General features: G+C 42.6%; 1 protein-coding gene across 2 annotated transcripts in view; it reads left to right on the top strand.

Moving 5' to 3' along the window:
* Nucleotides 1–22942, top strand: part of med13a (mediator complex subunit 13a) — a 149793-nt gene that overhangs the window by 17485 nt on the left and 109366 nt on the right. The gene's annotated exons all lie outside the window — the stretch shown is intronic.

Here is a 22942-nt window from a genome sequence, read left to right as displayed (position 1 = left end):
TTTTTGAAGTTGTAACATGAACATGACATCCTTTTTGTATTATATGCCATGGCCAGTGAAGGCAAGCATCCTGTGTCACAGTTTTTGGGTTCCTGTGCCATCCTCCTGATGGTAATACCAAAATAAGAGCATGGCCAGGTTAGTGTGGCTTTTTGATATTGTTGGCTTATGATTGCTGCGTCGCCTTTTGATCTCTTCGATGGTGGAGAGGTCTGTGATAACCACTTTCTACAGTCTCCTTTATTCCTGGGTATTCAAGTTACTGAACCAGGCTGCAAGCCCCGTGATACAGTATTTGGTGATAGCCTGAAACTTCTTAATCTTCAAAGGAACTAGAGGCATTGATGAGCTATCTTGGTGGTGCATTAAAGTGCTAGTCCCAGGTCAAATCCAGAGATGCGTATGCCCAGCGTATGTCTCTTGTGTCTCTGTGGGTAAAAAGCTGACTTACAGTTAAACAGTCATGAGACTGCAGAAGCAGCAATGTGGAGCAAAAAAACCTAAACTGCTGGAAGAATTTAGTGGGTCAAATTTAGTGGGTCAAGCTGCAATGAGAGTGAATTGGGAGGGGATGGTTGGGTGTGGGAAAGCAATTGTTGAAATGACATTGAATGAAGATCCTGCAACAGGATCGATCTTATTGCAAGGGCTTCTCTCAATGGTGACAATATCCCTACACCCCCCCCCCCCCTCCCCACAGGTCTACCTCATCGTACAAGATGAATATTTCCATGTCTTCAGTTAACAAGGCCAGTCTTTAATGTCCTTCCTTAAATGTGGCAGTAATCTGCAGTCTTGAACCACTAACATCTATCTGATAAAGGTGCTTCCACTGCATCAGTTGCTGGGTGGATGGCCTTGATGCCACCAGAGAAAAGCCTCAGTGAGCAGTCATTCACGGTGTGGGATTGTCTGGTCTGGATATCCGCAGTCGCAAGCAGGGCTGTCTGTCATCCCCCACTTGTGTAGGTGATGGGCTGTTCTTGCATGGATGGTGCGGATCCTGTTCAGGATTAGCCATTACTTGTGATGGAGGTCAAATCCCGGTGGTTTCACTGTGGGGTCTGTGATGACCCCTCCGTTATTGGTGTTGGCATCTTTCCAGGCTCTGCACCACTCAGTCTTAGGGTCAAAGTCTTCCAGGGATTTGGCTGAAATCTGAAATAGAAATGCTGCCAAAATCGATAGATCAGATAGAATTCGTGGAGGGTGGAAAAAAATATTGTTAGCAAGTGGGTCATTTTAAAATCTTATTCCTTAATCCTTGCAACTCTACATATTTCTAATAAACCTGTAATCCCAGCTTGATGTCTTACTAGAAACATTTGGACTGTAACCTTAACTCTCAAAGGGTATCTCTCCATTGTGGTTATCTTTTAAAAATATAGTTAGATTACTTACACTGCTTGCACTCTTAAACTTGTATCCCCCATCCAATGAGGTCACAAAAAAAAGCAGATGCTGAAGTCTAGAGTAAAAAAAAACACACTGCTGGAAGAACTCTGGGCCGGGCAGTGTCTGGAGAGAAATGGACAGTCGATGTTTCTGGTCAAGATCTTTCTAGGCGTCTCATTGGATGGCATTTATTGGTCAGCAGGAATTGCTGAGGCAAAATGCAATGGAGTTGAATCAGCACTGAAGTAAATTTTATATATATTCAGAAATTCATATCATTGAAATATCTACTTTAGATATACTGTAGTTAAGAATGCACAATGCTATCAAAGTGTACTTTCTGGAAATAAGTCTCAAGTTAGATTAAGGAGAACAAAAGTGGAATACGAGAAGCAACTTTGAGGTATCAACTTTTTATCCTTGAGAGAAAAGCAAAGAACAAGATGCTGCAAATCTGAAATTTAAAAAAAAGAGAAATTCAAACTGCTCGGAGTTAACACCTCTGGTTAATTACTTTTCATAAACTGAATATAATGAAATTTCATCAGCCTGAAATATTAAATTTTTCTCTCCAAATGCTGCCTATTCTGCTGTGTATTCCAGTTTCCAATTTTTTTCCTGGAATCTACAACCCACCCTCTTCCTGAAGACTGCTTAATTCTAAAATGTAGTTTGTGCACTCTTTTGAAAGATTGCTTAAGGTTAATTCATGTCTAAATGGGACATCTTGATCAAAGTTCATGCTTTACAAGAAGAAGGATTTAAGATTAAAGTGCTAATATTTGAACAAATTTTTTGATCTACACTTCCTGTAGATCACTATATATTTGTAGGAAGTCTTTCCCTATGGGTAAACGCTTTTTTTTTTTCCCCCTTAAATACAGGTTTGTGCTGATTTCTGGGGGGTTTGGGGAAACTTAATGGTATCTATAATGGAAAGCTCAAGCTTCAGCTAAATTAAACATTGAATTTGCAGTTTATGTTTCGACCAGCTTTTCACTAATTACTATTTTTGGGCCCTTATTTCCATGGCAGAGTTTCATATGATTAAGAACGATCACAAGATGGAGTTCAAGAAAGCTTAGTAGGGTGATGTCAAAACAACAACCTCTCCCTCATTCAGCAAAATGATAGGACAGGTTTGGAGGGATATGGACCAAATGGTAGGTGAGACTAGTTTGGCTGGGACATATTGATCAGTGTGGGCAAGTTTGACCGAAGAGCCTGTTAAAATGCGGTATTACTCTATGATTCTAAGTAGTTGGTCATCGACTTCAGAAATCAGGGTGAAATACATGCCCTAGTCTGCATCGGTGTGGAGATGGGCAAGAGCATTGGATTTGTAGGTATAAATAATTTGACCTGGTCCAACCACATTGATGTTACAGCTAAGAAAGCACACCAACTTCCTCAGAAGATTAAAGAAATTCAGCATGTCTCCAATGACTCTTGCCAATTTCTACTGCTGAACAAAAGAAAACATTCTATCAGCATGCATCCAAGTTTAGTTGCTCTGCTCAAGACAGCAAGAAATAGCAGTGAAAGACACAAGTGTTGGAGTAACATGGATAGCTAATGTTTTGGGTTGGGAACCTTCTTCAGACTAATTGTGAGGATGGGGGATAATGCTGGAAGAGAGGAAGGGCAGGACAAAACCTATCAGGTAATAGATGGGCGCAAAATGCTGGAGTAACTCAGCAGGACAGGCAGCATCTCTGGAGAGAAGGAATGGGTGACTCTTCGTGTTGAGACACTTCTTCAGACTGATCTTAGGGGAGTGAGTGGGACAAAGATAGAATGTGGTCAGAGAACTGGGAAGAGGGAGGGGATAGAGTGGGAAACCAAGTGTTTGAAGTTAGAGAAGTCAATGTTCATACCGCTGGAATGTAATCTACCCAAGTAAAATATGAGGTGCTGTTCTTCCAATTTGCACTGGGCCTCACTCTGACAATGGAGGAGGCCCAGGACAGAAAGGTCAGATTGGGAATGGGAGGGGGAGTCGAAGCGCTGAGCAACCGGGAGATCAGGTAAATTGAGACTGACTGAGCGGAGGTGTTCAGCGAAATGATGCCTGTGCTTGGTCTGGCCGATGTAGAGAAGTTGACACCTGGAACAGCGGATACAGTAGATGAGGTTGGAGGAGGTGCAAGTGAACCTCTGCCTCACCTGGAAAGACTTTTTGGGTCCTTGCATGGAGTCGAGGGGGGGGGGGGGGGGGGGGGAAGGTAAAGGGACAGGTGTTGCATCTCCTGCGGTTGCAGGGGAAAGTGCCTGGGGAGGGGGTGGTTTGGGTGGGAAGGGACAAGTTGACCAGGGAGTTTTGGAGGGAACAGTCTCTGAGGACAGCAGAAAGGGGTGGAGATGGGAAGATGTGGCCAGTAGTGGGATCACGTTGGAAGTGGCGAAAATGGCTGATGGGGTGAAAGATGAGGACAAGGGGAACTTTGTGGGGGGGGAGGGGGAGCAAGAGTGGAGCTGTGGGATATCCAAGAGACCCAAGTGAGAGCCTCATCTATAATAGAAGAGGGGAACCCCTGTTTCCTAAAGAATAAGGACATCTCTGATGCAATATGTGGGTACAGGTAATAGGCGGGTATGGGTGAGGTGGGTTTTGATAAGTAGGTGGTTAGACAAAGGCCAGGAATGAAAAGACGAGGATGTGTGATCATGTAGGGGGATGGGGAGAAATAGGTGGGGCACAGGAAAGGGGGAGGGGTGGGGGTTGTTGTTACCTAAATTTGTGCATAGCATTGGTGTGTAAACTACCAACAAGAGGTGCTGTTCCTCCAGTTTGCCTGTGGTCTCGCCAGCAATGGAGGTTGCCCAGGATAGAAAGGTCAGGGGGAAGAAGAGTTAAAATGGTTAGCAACCGGGGGATCCAGTAGGTCATGGTGGACCGAGTGCAAGTGTTTGGCAAAACTGTTGCCAGGACTATGCTTGGTCTTGCCAATGCACAGGAGGCCACACCGGGAACATCAGCAGTCGATGAGGTTGGAGGAGGTGCCAATGAACCTCTGTCAAACCTGGAGAGATCAAGGAAAGGGAGAGAGGTGTCAGAGACAGTCCAGGTGAATTTGAGGGTAGGATGGAAGTTAGTGGTGATGTTAATGACATCAACGAGTTCTGCCTGGGTGCAGGAGGTATCCCTGATGCAGTCATTGATGTAGTGGAGAAAGAGTTGGGGAAACATTTGCTGTGCAACTTGCTAGGTTGACAAAATATTTCCTCTATTATCCCCCTATTGGGGAAAGCTTTTGGCCTCTGACTGTATTCTGAAAGTTACACCGTGCTTTTCTGCAGGTTTTAACCTTCATTTCAATGTTTGTAATTTTAAGAAATTGTTCTTGCAAACGTACACATTTTATTTGAAATCTATTCTAATTATAAAATTGTAAAAGCAATTTTTGAAAAGTTACCAGGTGTTGAAAATCAATTAGAAATCAATTAAAAGTGAAAACAAAAAGAAAAATACAAAAAAAAAGAAAGTAAAAGACAACAAGAATACACACAACGTTAACACATTTTACTTCAGGATCTTATTTCAGTAATTTGCCATAAAACTCAAATTTATATTGAATTATCTTGAGTGCTGGCGTAACATTACTCGGAGTGATTAGTAGGTTTATTTCCGCGACCTTTTGTTTTCCACGTGAAATCTTTCAGCAAGTCTGTGGCGAAGACCACAAATCGTTGCAGGATATTCCTTCCTGACAGTCGCCTAAATTCCTCGCCGATCTTTTGGCATCAAATTCTAATATTCTTTAGTTGTTTGGGGGTCAATAGTCTTTGGTGATTGAATGGAATAAATTTTATTCACCAAGTATATATACATACAAGGAATTTGCCTTGGTGCTTTGGTCGCAAGGATAACAACCCAATATACAGTAGACAATTAAAAAATAAAACACTTAAACACATGAAAAATAAAATAAAATACTAGAGCAAAAGGAGGCTACAAACTTTTGGCTGTTGAGTAGAACTGCTGCTCATGGAAAAAAAGCTGATTTTATGTCTGGCTGTGGTGGCTTTGATGGTCCGGAGTTGCCTCCAAGAGGGAAGTGGTTCAGAGAGTTTGTGGCCAGGGTGAGAGGGGTCAGAGATGATCTTACTTGCTCGCTTCCTGGCCCTTGCAGTGTACAGTTCGTCGATGGTAGGAAGGTTGCAGCCAACAACCTTCTCGGCTGATCGAACGATGCGCTGCAGCCTCCGGATGTCATGCTTGGTGGCTGAGCCAAACCAGACCATGATGGAGAAGGTGAGGACAGACTCTATGATGGCAGTATAAAACTGGACCATCATTGCCTGTGACAGATTGTGTTTTCTCAGCTGCCGCAGGAAGTACATCCTCTGTTGGGCCTTTTTGACTGGAGTCGTTGAAGGTCTCCCATTTTAGCTCCCTGGCGATGATGGTTACAAGGAAGTTAAATGACTCCAAAGATGTGACTATGGTGTTGTTGATGGTGAGAGGAGGGGAGGTTTTCCTAAAGTCTACAATCAATTCCACTGTCTCAAGAGCATTGAGCTCCAGGTTGTTGCAATGGCACCAGGACGCCAGCTGTATCATGTCCTGTCGGTAGGCAGATTCCTCCCCATCCTGGATCAGCCCAATCAGGGTTGTGTCGTCCGTAAACTTGAGAAGCTTGACAGAGGTGTCTGTGGAGGTGCAGTCGTTGGTGTAGAGAAATTAATGTAATATGCAATGAATACCAGGGGGGGAAAAACTGCTGAGAAAATATTGTTTTACTACTTCAACACATGATTAGCTGCAAATCTCACTTAAGAAACATAAAAATCTTTATAGTTTTTTTCTAACATTATCCTTAAATTGGGACAAATCTATATAATTACTGGTTGCAAATGAACTTTTGGCTACTGATTTGCAGGAATTTAAATATATCCAATTTTTCAATACAGAAATCTGAAGGATAACTAAAAAATGTAGTTCAGAGAAATCCAAGATTATTTAAGTGACCGTAAGGGATGGATGCTCTTTATTGCTACTGTCTCCACAAACCTGCTAAAGATGTCATGTGAAAACAGCTTAGATGTCCTTTCATAGGTTTTTTTGAAATCTTGTTTCCTTTTAAAATTTATTGCTTCAGACTATGCCACAGGTCAAGTTCTAACTCCAAATTTTTCTACCATACTAGTGATTTTTTTTTGGATACAGATTCTGCTTTCAATAGTCAGACTACATAGTTTGGCAATGTTACTGCTGTTATTTTTAGAATCGGTGTTTTGTTGCAGCTATCTGAGGTCTAACTGATTATGGTTTAAAAAAACCATTTTAGCAACAAGGATCTGCTACATTTTTGTTTGTTTAAATTTATAATTTTAATGGTTGCATTGCTGGATTAATTTTTTTAATCAAAATTACATTTTCACAGTTTAGAAGCTTGAAAAAAAACAATTGGAAGATTGTCCATTTGTTGAATGTATACTGATCGTACATTGCTGATTGGGAAAAACGAGTTGTTGATCTATGATTATTCTCAAACATAATTTTGTTATTTAAACCCAGTGTCTCCCAGTTTCATCATTTGAATTGCTGTGACGTGTATTAGTGGCCAGCTGTTATATTTAAGCTTGACCTACAGTTGAAATTGAAACTTGAATTTTGAAGTTCATTTAGTATATTAGTGGGATGTATTTAAGCAAGAGTTATGAATAACATTTTTGGCAATATCTTGGAGAATGCTTTAAAATATATTCTACAATCTATGGAAAATTAAAATTTGACGAGTAATTTATGTGCTTGGCCTTGAATCTTTTAGTTGCAATTCCTTTTTTTTGTGCTTCTCCTTTGCAAAAAAAATAAAAAATTCCTAAGGAAATATTTTCTATAGCAAACACATCCGGATTCTATTTTAATCAGGTTCTACAATAAGTTTTTTTTGTGGCATTTGTAGGATGTCTTTGTTGGCTAGGATTTCTGCAAAGTCTTATTACATTCAATATTTGTCTTGAGCTTTTGATGGGGAATATGATATGGTTTACTTCTAATTTTTCTTCATGAGAAATGGCATAAGAATGTGGCTGGGCCTGTGAGCAATAAAGTAGGCAAACCCCTCCACTTGGTTGCTCTAAATACATATTGAAAATAAAGTTGTCCTTTGGGAGCCCAACCTCAACTAGCCACAGTGACTCTGACTCTGTTGGGTGGCACATGGGTCATCTCACTTTCCCTGTATGTATTCCCCCCCTATATGTTACTGGCTTTGACTTTGGTTAAAACTGCAAAAGCTTTCAGAGTATTTTTTGGAATTGCAACTCTAGATAGTATTTATACAATAGCCATCACCAAACTTGATGGAGCATAACACTATCCTTGGTGCGTCTTGAATATTAGTTTAGGGGCAATTCACCAGTTTCCAACCAGAGAGTTACAGAATCCATAAACAGAACTGCCCTGGCAGACCCATTGCTTCCACTTGCTCCTGTCCCACTGAAATGATTTCCACGTACCTCGATTCCATCCAATCCCTCCCTGCCAATGTTCAAGACACCTAACACCCCCTTCGTCTCTTCAATGACTTCCATTTCCAGGCCCCCACTCCCTCATGTTTACTTTGGTTGGTCGGTCACTGCACCTCCATCCCCCACCGGGAAGGTCTTAAAGCAAGGGTTCCCAACCTGGGGCAAATTTACCCCCAGGGGGGAAATTTCGCCTACCCAGGGGGTAAATTTGTTGATTCTGGATTTGTTTTTTTTTCCCAACTACAATTACAATATTAAAAAAATGTATTTAGTTTAGAGGTAGAAATGTTTGATGTGTTCTCATTGACTGGCTGTGTTTGGTTCTGGTATATTGGTATCTGTTCATCATTAGTTGTTCATAAATAAGTGAAATAACATTGTTGTGCTATTATTATTGTTATTTGAACTTAAAATAATAATGTTAAAAACAGTATTTTTAAATTTCCCCATTGTCGGTTGCTTTATTATGGTAGAAGTGAATGAATGAATAAGTTTATTGGCCAAGTATGTGCATATACAAGGAATGTGCCTTGGTGCTCCGCTCACAAATGACAACACAAAATACAGTTAACAATTAAGAATAAAGCATAAACACATCAAAACAATAAGGATACAACATCACGGTCTAAACATGTGGATGAAAATACACCAGAGCCAAAAAGGGACTACAGACTTTGGTTATTGAGTAGAACTCCAACTCGTGGGAAAAAAGCTGTTTTAGTGTAAACTCAAATTACTGAACAAAACAGGGTGGGGGTAAATTTACTTTTGAAAAGTTGCCAGTGGCAAACGGGATGAAAAAGGTTAGGAACCCCTGTCTCAAAGCCTTCCGTTTCTTCCTCGACCACAGAACCAGCCATTTTCCCTCGCCCAACACTCTCCTCTGCCTAGCAGAGCTGGTCCTCGCCCATAACAGCTTCCCCTTCAACTCCTCTCACTTTCTCCAAATCCAAGGCTTAGCTATGAGCATTCACATGGGCCCCAGCAATGCCTGTCTCTTTGTCAGGTACGTCGAACAATCCCTGTTCCAGGGGTACACTGGCCCTTTCCCCAAACTCTACCTCCGCTACATTGACGACTGCATTGGTGCTACCTCCTGTACCCATGCAGAACTCACTGACTTCATTAACTTTACCACTAATTTCCATCTTGCACTCAAATTCACTTGGACCATCTCCGACTTCTCTCTACCGTTTCTTGGTCTCACCGTCTCCATCACAGGAGACAGACTATCGACTGGCATCTATTATAAACCCACTAATTTCCACAGCTATCTAGACAACACTTCTTCCCACCCTGCTTCCAGTAAGACTCTATCCCCTACTCCCAATTCCTCCATCTATGCCACATCTGCGCCCAAGATGAGGTGTTCCATACCAGGACTTTGGAGATGCCTTTATTCTTTACTGAATGGGGGTTCCCCTCTTCAATCATAGATGAGGCCCTCACTAGAATCTCCTCGATTTCCCGCAGCTCCGCTCTTGTTTCCCCTCCCCCAGTAGCAACAGGGACAGAGTCCCCCTAGTCCTCACCTTCCATCAGCCGTCCATACAGCACACCATCCTCTGACATTTTTGCCACCTCCAACCGGATTCCACCACAAGCCACAGCTTCCCATCTCCACCCCTTTCCACAGAGACCATTCCCTCCGCAACTCCCTGGTCAACTCGTCCCTTCCCACCCAAACCACCCCCTCCAGGTATGTTCCCCTGCAACTGCAGATGATGCAACACGTGACCCTATACCTTCCCCCTCGGCTCTGTCCAAATACATCAGCAGTCTTTTTAGGTGAAGCAGAGGTTCACTTGCACCTCCTCCAACCTCATCTACTGTATCCGCTGTTCTGGGTGTGGACTCCAATCAACCAAAACATTATGACCATTGACAGGCGAAGTAAATAACATTGATTATCTTGATACAATGGCACCTGCCAAGGGGTAGGATATATTAGGCAGCAAGTGAACAGTCAGTTCTTGAAGTTGATGTGTTGGATGCAGGAGAAATGGGCAGGAGTAAAGTCCTGAGCGACTTTGACAAGGGCCAAATTGTTATGGCCAGACGACTGGGTCAGAACATCTCTGAAACAGCAAGGCGTGTGGGGTGCTCCCGGTCAGCAGTGGTGAGTACCGACCAACAGTGGTCCGAAGAGGGACAAACTGGCGACAAGGTGTTGGGCGCCCAAGGCTCATCGATGCGCGAGGGCAACGAAAGCTATCCCGTCTGGTCCGAACCGACAGAAGGTCTACTGTGGCACAAGTCGCAGAAAGTTTTAATGGTGGTCAAGGGAGGAATGTGTCACAGTACACAATGCATCGCATCCTGCTGTACATGGGGCTGCACATGGAGGACCAACAGCATATTTATTAGGTAGGTGGTCATAATGTTTTGGCTCATTAGGTCATAATGTTTTGGCTGATCGGTGCATATTGGTGAGATCAAGTAGTATAAGAAGATAACTGCAGATGCTGGTACAAAGCGAAGGTATTTATTCACAAAATGCTGGAGTAACTCAGCAGGTCAGACAGCATCTCGGGAGAGAAGGAATGGGTGACGTTTCGGGTCGAGACCCTTCAGGTTCAGCATTTTGTGAATAAATACCTTCGCTTTGGTGAGATCAAGCGCAGGCTCAGTGATCGTTTTGCTGAACGCCTCTACTCAGTCTGCCTAAATCTACCTGATCTCCTGGTTGCTCAACACTTTAACTCCCCCTCCCATTTCCACACTGACCTTTCTGTCCTGGGCCTCCTTCATTGTAAAAGTGAGGCTCAGTGCAAATTGGAGAAACAGCACCTTATATTTCGCCTGGGCAGCTTACACCCCATCGGTATGAACATTGACTTCTCTAACTTCAAGCTTTCCGTCTCTATCCCTTCCCCTTCCCAGTTCTCCGACCAGTCTTACTGTCTCCGACTACATTTTATCTCTTTGTTTTGTTGTTACCTTCTCCCAGCTATCAATGACCTATTCCACATTTTCCTTGATCTCCATTCCCTTTGTCCTGTTTTCACACCCAACATTTCCTTATCTATGTATCTCCCTCTTCCCTAATATCAGTCTGAAGGAGGGTCTCGACCCGAAACGTCAGCTATTCCTTCTCTCCAGAGATGCTGCCTGTCTCGCTGAGTTACTCCAGCATTTTGTGCCAATCTTCAGAGAGTTACTGAGATTTTTAAAGTTCCTAAATAGGTCCAGAGAGCCTACTGACCTGTAGAAGAGTTGTGTTGAAACACGGGTTGATACAGGCCTGTAATTTCTAGCAAGACCATTTTTGACATATGGTTTCACAGTGATAGAAGTAGGGCAAGTCAATTGATTCGCAAGCAAGACCTGTATTTCCCAGCTGCCATGGTGGAAACAGATCTTGGTAGGTGGGGGGAGCACAAAGTACTAATGATAATCAGAAAATTACTGGATTGTTGTTACAAATCCATCAAGATTATTAATCGATTTAAAAGGAGGAAAACAAAGATCCTGAACTGTGTAAACTATATGTAACTCGATCCACTTATTTAGGTATTCCAGCAGTCCGCTGAGCTCACGGGGTTGATTTCAGGGATGAACAAAATGCCAGATTTACCAGTAATGTCCCTTGAATAAATAAGCTGAGGGCATGCAGCTCATAGTTCAACATTAGCATGTGTTAATTGTAACTCTCTTGGTATTTTTAGGTACATAGCCAGAAATAGTAATAGGCCATTTGATCTTTCATGCCTGCTCCACCATTCAATAAGATCATGGCTAATCATATACCTCTGCCTTTTTCTAGCATTTATTCCATTTCGCATAATACATATGATAATGGAAAATATATCAATTGTCTGTGAATATACTCGTAACTGAGCCTCCAAATCATCTTTGGTAGAGAATTCCAAAGATTCACCATCTTTGAGGTGATTACCCACCTTTTCTACAGTCGTGAATGGTCAGCTCCTGGTCCTAATGCAGGGGTGTCAAATTCATTTTAGGTCATGGACCGGAATGGGCAAAATGCGACTTCATGCGGGCTGGATCAGTTGTGCACGCGCGAACGCACGCATGCACGCGTGCTCCCACAGCTTTCGTTGCCTTTGTTTTTTTAACCTGCTCTCATGTGTCTCAGTCTCTGCTATAACTACAAAGTGTTTCACTTTACAAATTTTGTTTCTTATGAAGAAGATTGCCTAGCAAGCATTACTTTTATGATTGGTATCTAGGCCCAAGATACAGTGGATGTGGAAATAATGTTTCCAGTAATAGGAGAGTTTAGGACCACAGCATCAGAATAAAAGGTCATACATTCAAAGTGGAGATGAGGAGGAATGGGTGATGAATCTGTGGATTTAATTGGAGGCCAAGACATTGGGTATTTTTGAGGCAGAGATTGATAGGTCTTGATTAGGTTACAGGGAGAAAGAAGACAATAGAATGTGGTTGAGAGAGAAAATAGATCAGCCATGGTTGAATGGCAAAGTAGACTTGATGGGCTAAATGGCCTAATTCTGTTCCCCTGTCTTATAGTCTTCCTACAGTGTTTATGTTTTGCCCACAATGGGTTGGCTGGGTGGCGAACAGCCAAACAGCAGCTACCTGGCATGGTGAAAGATGGTCTGTCCATCATCTCACCTGAAGGCCCCGCTCCCCATCCTTCTCATGTCTTTTTTCCTTCCCCTCACATCCTCTCCCCTCACCTCTCGTGTCCTTCTCTACCCTCCCCTTCTGCCTCACCTGCCCTCTCCCTTTCCTCAGCCTATCCCTTCTCTCATCCCCACTTTCTTCCAACTACTCCCCCACTCCCCTCCTTTACTTCATCTTCTCTTTCCTTACCTCGTCCCTAAATCCCCTCCCTTTCCTCATCCCTAAACACCATTCCTTCTCTCATCTGCTCCGTTCCTCACCACCTCCCTCCCTATTTCCTTTCTTTATCACCTACTCCCCCACTCCCCTCCCTCGACACCTCTTCCTCATCCCTAAAAAACCTCCCTTCCCTCATCTGCTCCCCCATCCCTTCCTTTACCACCACCTTATCCCTACTCTTCCCTATTCCCGCATAACTATCTACACGTCAACACATCCCACCTAACCTTAACCCAAACCCAGAGCCCCCACCCTGGAGAGCATCTCAGATTTTGGATCACTGGCTGCGGTCCCATTCACAGTGCGGTGACTTCCCACCATCCTCTATCCACGCACTCACCTGGGTCTCAGGTACATGGTGGCGGTCTCTGTGGTGGCAGCCCAGGCACTTCCTGGTGTCCACAACAACGCCGAGACTCCCCACCTTCCACAGTGCCAGGGCCTTCCCGCCCGTGTCACCGCATGGCCTGTCGCGGGAGAGAGCTGTGAGAGAGAGCGGCTGTCATACAGATACATAATAAATGGTCGCGAATATATATTTTTTCCCCCCAAATCATTCCGCGGGCCAGATTGGACCCCTTCGTGGGCCGGATGCGGCCTGCGGGCTGGTAGCTTGATACCCCTGTTCTAAAGCCTCCAGCCATGGAAAAGCTCTGTCCTGCATCTAAATGGTCGAGGTCTGCATGACTTTTCAAATCCAGGTATGGCCTCACCATGACCCTATATAATTAAAGCAGGACATCTCTATTTGTCTGAAGAGGGTCCTGCCCAGAAATGTCACCTATCCATTCCCTTCAGAGATGCTGCCTGACCCGCTGATTTACTCCAGCTTTGTGTGTCTATCTTTGGTATGAACCAGCATCTGCAGTTCCTCTTTATTACATCTCTATTTGTTTATTAAAGTCCACCAATAAAGATGAACATATTGTTTGCCTTCCTATCTAGCACATTAAGTAGCCTTCATTAATTTGTGCACGTGAACCCAGTTACTTCCTGAGCACCAAAACTTTTCAATTTTGCTAAAATACCCAAGCTAATCATTATCTACAGCCGTAGCATGATCCTTGTGATACCTCATTGGTCACTGCCTCCAAGTCTGAAAATTATCCTTTATTGTTTCTGTGTTAACGCAATACACCTAGAGATGGTATTTCTGAAGTATTGAAATATTGCATCCCTTTGACAATTGCTATATCTTTTTATTGCGCATGACTGTCTAAATAGCAATATTGTATAACAGCCTTGAACTATGTTCTGTTCTGTAATTTGTTATGAGAGTCCAATCTGTTCTATTTTGTGAGCGCTCTGTTCCTTTCTGTCCATGCCACGCCTAGCAGCAAGAGCTGGGATTGTAGCAGCGTGGCTGGTTGAATGTGTATTTTTATAGGACTGTAACAATGAGGGAATCTCTATGGCATTTTGTTCAAGCCAGCTGGGTTTTGTTTTCTCAATTGTGCCAAGTGTTTCTATCCATTGACATTTGTTGAAGGATTGTCAAGTTGAGTTTATGGTCATATGCACAAGTATGTTGAGGTACAGGTGCAATGGAAAAACTTGCTTGCAGTAACAGTATGGATACATATGCTCAGGCAACACAAAAACATATATTATACATGCATTACACCAATTCTACAAGACTGTGAAAAGAAAAAGACTGCACGCAAAAACAATGCATCAGTGCAAATGTACACAATTAGAAAACAAGTCCATGAGAGTGCAAGAGGTGACCTGTAGTTTTCTGTTGCCGATGTAGGATTGTCAGAAAGTAGCTTTTCAAGAAATTAACTTACTCAGCATGGAATTAGGCGCTTTGGTCCAAGTCGTCCATGCCAAAGATGTCCCACCTAAAATAATCTTATTTGCCCACATTTTGCCCATATTCCTCCAAACCTTTCCTGTCCATGTTAAATCAGAGGCTTAAAGTATCCAAGTTTTTTGGAAACTCTAATTAGGGAGCTGGATAGTAAAAAAATAATTCCAGAATTTGTGCAGGACCGTTCCATCCTTACAGTGGTGGTACAGTGTGATTAGAATGTTTCACAGTTTAATTTAAAAAACTGAATATTACACTTCAGCAACACTGAAGAACAAGTACCATTAACATTACAATGCAAAATGAGCACTTTAAACATTTCATTTAAGGGAAACATTTTAATGCCTTTTTGAATGCAATGCTTGGTGTTCTCTTGTGTTTTATAATTAGAATCTTTTTAAAGCAGAGCATCTTCTACATTTCATAGAACAAACAGTTCCATGAAAAGCAAGTTGTGGGAGTCTGTTCAATACCATTGGGCACCTGCCAACTTTTAAATGGTTTGTTTTTCTGAGATCTTTTGGAAATGGTATTTGTTTTTTATATACCAACTAGACCAAGTGGACCCATTGGGCCCAACCCTCTCTTGCATTGGTGCAGCACCTTCTCCTCCCCTCCTCCTCCTCCCCTCCCCTCCTCCTCCCCTCCTCCTCCTCCTCCCCTCCTCCTCCCCTCCTCCTCCTCCCCTCCTCCTCCTCCCCTCCTCCTCCTCCCCTCCTCCTCCCCCCCTCCTCCTCCCCCCCTCCTCCTCCCCTCCTCCTCCTCCCCTCCTCCTCCTCCTCCCCCCCATCTCCCCTCCCCTCCACCCCCCTCCCTCCCTAGGAGATAGATTTAAACTTTAAAATGTGCATAACTTTAAATATATAACTGGTGCTAATGGAAGATGTTTCATTGATATCAAAGGGATGACAGTGAGTGAGATGGGCCTAAAATTGTCACGCTATAGTGTACCGTTTTGGCTGTAGTTCAGGAACAAACAATAAATAGATGATGTACACTAGATTGGCAAAGTTAGTTTTCCGGGAAGTTTTAGTCCCTTCTCATAGGAATTGATCAAAATATTAATTTAAGCTTTTAAACCAGACGGCATTGTTAAATTTAACCAAACACATTAGTCTTAGAGGCTTGCTGAGACCTTATTTGCAAAATGTATTTGCTTTTGGTGCTCTGGGTATATCTTGTCATGATGCACATAAAATCATATTTATGTTGTATACAACTTGATCACTGCCTGGACTTTTAAGGTATTTAGTGCTTTGTTAAAGTCCATTGGTAAATTCAGCTCAGTTAATGTTTACTCAATTTCTGCCTACTTTTGGCAACAGTTGCAGTTTTCTGTTCTATAGAGCCTGTTTTTTTCAAGGTCTGCCAAGAGTCACAACTTGTTTATTGATCGCACTCTCCCCTATTGGTAGAATTCTTGAAATGTATTTCACTTTTTTATCTGGCTCCTACATGTTCACCACACCTTCATAGCTGTTGAAATTTGATCTGGTTAAGCATTCGCTTACAGATATGGATATCTTTGCATGGACAATTTTAAAACGTAGTTAAGGATAATTGCTTGTAGAATTACCGTTTCGCAACCTGGTTATTTAATATTAGGGAACAGCTAATGTTTTCTTGCATGTTTACTTTTATAAAACTTAAAAGTGAAAGCTCATACAATCCAAGGTAAAATGGCACTATGGATTAAGTATGGCAGAAAGCAGAAGATATTCATGCCTAGTGGAATTTTTGGGGTGTGTTTTGGAGAAGGGATGTAGGTTAGGTGTATTCACAAAATGCTGGAGTAACTCAGCAGGTCAGGCAGCATCTCGGGAGAGAAGGAATGGGTGACGTTTCGGGTCGAGACCCATATCATATCATATCATATATATACAGCCGGAAGCAGGCCTTTTCGGCCCACCAAGTCCGTGCCGCCCAGCGATCCCCGTACATTAACACTATCCTACACCCACTAGGGACAATTTTTACATTTACCCAGCCAATTAACCTACATACCTGTACGTCTTTGGTCACCCTTCTTCAGGTTAGGTGTAATAGGTATGTGCATTAATTAATTCTGGACTGTACTTGTGGTTTTTAATATATTGGAATTGCAGGGCCAATGATTTTTAAGAAGTTGAAGGGTTATAGAAAATTTGGCAGTTCTCGGATGCAGGCTGACATCAATTGACTAGTTAAGTGGGCACAGTGGCAAACAAGATTCATTTCCGAGAAGTTAGTGAGAAGATGGATTATCCTAATAAAAGACAAGATACAAAGTTTAGAAGAACATCTTGAAGGTCTTAAATGCCTGCTGGTGTATTTCCGAAGGCAGCAATGAATTTAGTAAATAAGGCTGTTAAATAGGTATATAGGATACACCTACGTCATTTTGAGGTGTAGAATACAAAATCGGGGAAGTTGTCACGATATGTCACTGCTTGGGCATTCTATAAACTAAGTTGTGATTATGAAGTTGAAGGGAATGGAAAGTTATTAACTAGACATGGATTGAAATAGGTTATTAGAAAATTTGTAAGGCAGGTGATTATTTAAAACGTTTCTTAAGTAGTTAGTGGCAATCAAAGCCTTCATCACATTCCAAGTACTTGGATGGGTACCTGAGCCATAAAATGTTATGGACGAAGAGCTGGAAAATGGCAGTAATTTAAACTGTGGACTGATGCAGCTTACTTCTATGGCATTAACTGAATCTACAATTATTGCTAGATATTTATGTAGTTTATCAACCTTTTTTTGCAATGCTGCTTTCTTTAAACAGGTGCCTGTTTGGTTATTTATTAATTTTCATGATGACACTGTTGCCTCTGGGGCACATGGCTTCAAATTCATTTTTGCTGTAATCAATAGTCCACCACTCAAGAATACACTACTAAAATATCCTTGGTGCATTTCAACCAGCCTTTGTAATTTATAAGATTAAAAAATTATGTTTACATGATGCAGTACATGATTATGTTTAGTAATTCAGAAAGGTAGTGTAACCTGGTCTAATATGATGCATAATAAAGTACAAGTATTTTATTCTGTGGTGAGCACATTATTGGATGTTTTTATTGATGACTTGCCGCATGAAATTATGAAAAATAGAAATACTTTTTTTAAAAAATTAAAAAATTGTCATGCTGTTCATAGTGGTTGTTATCTAAAACATTGAAAGGATGTCTGACTGTCAGAGTTTTTCGGAACCCCATTGCCTCATCACGTCCAGTCCATTTATACCTCTATCCCACCGTCTGAGCCTGCCATGATGTTGAGCTGTTCTTCCATCGTCTCCACCTCAGCCTTTTTCTCAAGGCTATATTCCCTGGTAAGGAGTCACCGCTACCCAGTGACAACCCAATCTCCTGTTTCCAACATTCTGCATCCTCATTGACCCCTGCTGCTACCCTTCTGCCTCCTCTCTGGAACTTTCTACTTCCAAATGCCGGTAAGACATCAACTGTCTTAGAAACATAGGGGGAGACAAAGGTTCGGGAGTAGGCCATCCGGCCCTTCGAGCCAGCACCGCCATTTAATATGATCATGGCTGATCATCTAACACCCCACCCAACCCTTCCGAATTTGGCGGCAAGTTTCCACATTCCTATTTCATTTCCGCCATTCTGATTTGCGCTCACATTTTTCCGCAAAACAGTCGGTAATTGCAATTTGTTAATTCAGCTGCTAGAGGTCGCTAGGGGTTCCGCGAGAAATCCCTCGCGCCCTGGAAGTCTCCCAGAAAATGTGGCACCTAGGCTGGGCAAGGCAGCCAATCTCGACCAATGGCCGATCAGTGGGTTGAATTTGCAACCTGCGGCCGGGGCTCTGGAACTCCAGCCCAGCTGGAGCCAGCACATCTATCCCCATAGCCTACTTCCTTGGCCGGCTGGATAAACCAGCAAAGCTCTGGAACCAAGAGTGCCAGAAAATCAGTGGTGGAACTGTAATGAGTAAATATTAAATTTAAGTGCAAGATTATATAACTATATTAATTAAGACGGGGTTAAAATATAAAACACAGCAGAAAAGCCAATTACCACTTTTTTTGGGCTGATTATCAAATAATGTGCAAATTTACTTCAAGTACTTCCTGTATGCTTAGTCGAGTCGCATATATCAACTCTTCATAACTTAGTCATACATTTTATGACCATTGTTCTTTTATTCAATACCAAGAGAATTGGGATGTGTAAGGAAAAAGTAAAATAGAAAAAACAAAACAAAACAATTATTTATTTGTGTTGCAAAAAGTATCTCTGTTCAATAACCTGCCTATAAATAGCCTAATATACTCATGATAGGCCTGACATTGTACATGCAGTCCAAGAATTACAGACTTGGAAATAATAGTCGTTTTTCACACGTGAAAGTAGTGCAACGTGTATGCGCATTTGGTGTGCTTACCTTTTTTTGCTGAAAAGTTGTATTACACGCCATATTATGAATTTTGATGTAAAGTTCTGAATTTTGGACATTAACATTATGAATTTGTAAAATCAAATGTTGGGAGATCTGATCTAAAATCAATACCCCGTTCCTGCTATTTCCCCATATCCATTGATTCCTTTAGCCCTAAGAATTAAAACTAACTATCTTGAAATGCTACACAAGGTAGGGAAGTCTTGTTAGGTTTATTGCCCTTGGTTAGCATGCAACAAAAAGCTTTTCACTTTACCTCGGCACACGTGACAATAACTAAACTAGATGCCTTTGAAAATCAACTTGATTTTCTCCTCCTGCTGGAAATACGTGTATGAATACTGGGATACATTTTTACCTGGTGTGTACAAGTGAAGAATAATAGTTTCAGTGGAATCAATCCTTAATTCCTTTCGCCCTAAGAGCTGACTCTCTTGAAAACATCCAGTGAATTGGCCTCCACTGCCTTCTGTGGCAGAGAATTCCACAGATTCACCACTCTCTGGGTGAAGTAGTTTTTCCACATCTCAGTCCTAAATGGCCTACCTCTTATTCTTAAACTGTGACCCCTGGTTCTGAACTCCCCGAACACCGGGAACATTTTTCCTGCATCTAGCCTGTCCAATCCTTTAAGAATTTTATATGTTTCTATAAGATCCCCTCTCATCCTTCTAAATTCCAGTGAATACAAACCCAGTCGACCCATTCTTTCATCATATGTCAGTCCTGCCATCGTGGGAATTAACCTGGTGAACCTACGCTGCACTCCCTAAATAGCAATAATGTCCTTCCTCAAATTAGGAGACAAAAATTGCACACAATACTCCAGCTGCGGTATCACCAGTGCCCTGTACAACTGCAGTAGGACCTCCTTGCTCCTAAACTCAAATCCTCTCGCAATGAAGGCCAGCATGCCATTAGCTTTCTTCACTGCCTGCTGTACCCGAATGCTTACTTTCAGTGACTGATGTACAAGCACACCCAGGTCTCATTGCACCTCCCCTTTACCTAATCTGACATAATTCAGATAATCTGCCTTCCTGTTCTTGCCACCATCGTGGATAACCTCACATTTATCCACATTATACTGCATCTGCCATGCATCTGTCCACTCACCCAACCTATCCAAGTCACCCTGCAGCCTCCTTGCATCCTCATCGCAGCTCACATTGCCACCCAGCTTTGTGTTATCCGCAAACTTGGACATGTCACATTTAATTCCCTCATCTAAATCATTAATATATATTGCAAATAACTGGTCCCAGCACCGAGCCTTGCGGCACTCCACAAGTCGCTGCCTGCCATTCAGAAAATGACCTGTTAACTCCTACTCTTTGCTTTCTGTCTTTCAACCAGTTTTCTATCCACATCAATGCCTTACCCCCAATACCATCTGCTCTAATTTTGCACATTAATCTCTCGTGTGGGACCTTGTCAACGGCTTTTTGAAAGTACAGAGACACCACGTCCACTGGCTCTCCCTTATCCATTCTACTTGTTACATCCTCAAAATCCAGAAGATTAGTCGAGCATGATTTCCCCATCATAAATCCATGCTGACTTTGACCGATCCTGTCATTGCTTTCCAAATGCGCTGCTATAACATCTTTAATAATTGACTCAAGCATCTTCCCCACTCCCGATGTAAGACTAACTGGTCTATAATTCCCTGTTTTCTCTCTCCCTCATTTCTTAAAAAGTGGGGTTACATTGGCTACACTCCAGTCTACAGGAACTGATTTAGAATCGAGAGAGCATTGTAAAATGATCACTAATGCATCCACGATTTCTAGGGCCACCTCCTTGAGTACTCTGGGATGCAGACCATCAGGCCTTCAGTCCCAACAGTTTACCTACCACCATTTCCTGATTAATGTGGATTTCCTTCAGTTTTTCCCTCCCACTACATCCTTGGCCCCCTAGTATTTCTGGGAGATTGTTTGTGTCTTCCTTAAAGAAGACAGAACCAAAGTACTTGTTTAACTGTTCTGCCATTTCCTTGTTTCCCATTATAAATTCACCTGTCTCTGATTGTATGGGACCTACATTTGTCTTCACTAATCTTTCCCCCCCCCCCCCCGTCTTAATTGGCCCCTTTGTCCTCTGAGTTCTAAATTTCTCCCAGTCCTCTGTTTGCTGCCTCCTCTGGCCAATTTATATGCCTTTTCCTTGGATTTAACAGTCCTTAACTTCCCTCGTTAGCCTTGGTTGAGCCGCCTTCCCTTTATTTTTTTTGCAAGACAGGGATGAACAATTTTTGGAGTTCATCCATGCGATCTTTAAATCTTTGCCATTGCATCTCCACCGTCAACCCTTTAAGTATAATTTGTCAGTCTATCCTAGCCAATTCTCGTCTCATACCATCAAAGTCTCCTTTCTTCAAGTTCAGGACCCCAGTCTCTGAATTAACCATGTCACTTTCCATCTTAATGCAGAATTCCACCATATTATGGTTACTGTTGCCAAAGGGGGTTTGCACAACAAGATCGCTAACTAATCCTTCTTCTTTACAATACCCAGTCGAGGATGGGCTGACCTCTAGTTGGTTCTTCTACATATTGGTTTAAAAAACCATCCCATGTACATTCCACGTAATCCTCCTCAGCGCTGCTACCAATTTGGATGGCCCGTTCGATATGTAGATTAAAGTCACCCATGATAACCCATGGGGACAGCCCCATGGAGTCTTCTCCACTCCCCTTACCCACTCCCATCTCCATCCCTCTGAACACACAGTCCTCTGCTCCTTCAGCAACACCCCATCCACAGGGGAGATGCCAATACATTTTGGCAGGCTGACCTCTGCGGTGCTAAGGCCAGGAGCCATATCTTAAGACACTTACTCAGACCTACGCCTTGACCACGGCGCCGCAAACAAACAGCAGGCCATCATGCCCCGGATTGTTTCCGATCTTATGACCTGGCAATCTCCCCACCCCAATCTCCGACCAATCGTTTTCTGGTCTCCACTGCCCGCTTCTACTTCCTCCCCAAAATCCACAAACAGGTCTGCCCCGGCAGACCAATTGTTTCTGCCTACTTCTGCCCCACAGAATTGATCTCCAAAAAACTTGTTTTTATCCTTTATGCAGTCCCATGCGAACTATATCTGAGACACCCCACACACCCTTCAACTTTTCAATAACTTATTTTCTCGGCCCCATTGCCTCATCTTTACCATGGATGTCCAGTCCCTTTATACTTATATAAGGTGGCCTCCTCCTCGTTCCCCTATGCCCCAAGTGGACTTGCACCTATTTCTCCCCTACCCTTCCATTGACATTCCTTCCTTGAGCTTCTCAATTCACAATTCTTCAATGCTTTTATCTCTCATCATGTGTCATTTCATCTCTGGTCTTTGTCCAATCATCTGCCTATCAATCCCCCCCTCACTGATATCCACCTGACTTTATACTGCCCCTTTTCTTTTCCACCATTCATTCCTCCACCCCCCCCCCTCCCCGAGGGTCTGTCCGAAGAAGGTTCCCGACCTGAAAATGTCACCAATTCATGTTCTCCAGAAATGCTGCCTGACCCGCTGTGCTACTCCAGCACTTGTCTACATGGACTTTAACAATGTCCCTTGTGGTCATATGATCCTAAACATTTTAAGATATATGTGATCCATGGTGACTTGGTAGTTCGGATTCAGAACTGTCTTGCCTATAGAAGACAAGATACTGGTGAAAGGGTGTTATTCTGGCTGGACATCTATATACACAAAAATGTAGATTTTTGTTTGATAACTTTACAAGTTGCAGACAGTGAAGAAGGCATTCAAAAGATAGGCAGGATGTAGATCAGTTACAGATAAGGGGAGAAAAGTTACACATGGCGTTTAATCTGGGCAAGTGCAAGATATTGTACTTTGGGGGGTCAAATGCAAGAGAAAAGTACACAGTTAATAGAAGGACCCTTAACAGCATTGATGTACAGAAGGATTTGGGTTCCAAGTGCATGGCTCCTTGATAGTAGCGACACAAATAGATAGTGATAAAGAAAGCATATCGAATG

This window comes from Rhinoraja longicauda, chromosome 26 (genome assembly GCF_053455715.1).
Source record: "Rhinoraja longicauda isolate Sanriku21f chromosome 26, sRhiLon1.1, whole genome shotgun sequence".
Taxonomy (NCBI): Eukaryota; Metazoa; Chordata; class Chondrichthyes; order Rajiformes; family Arhynchobatidae; genus Rhinoraja; species Rhinoraja longicauda.
Note: the sequence above shows the minus strand (reverse complement) of the source record. Positions and strands in the feature narration are given on the sequence as shown.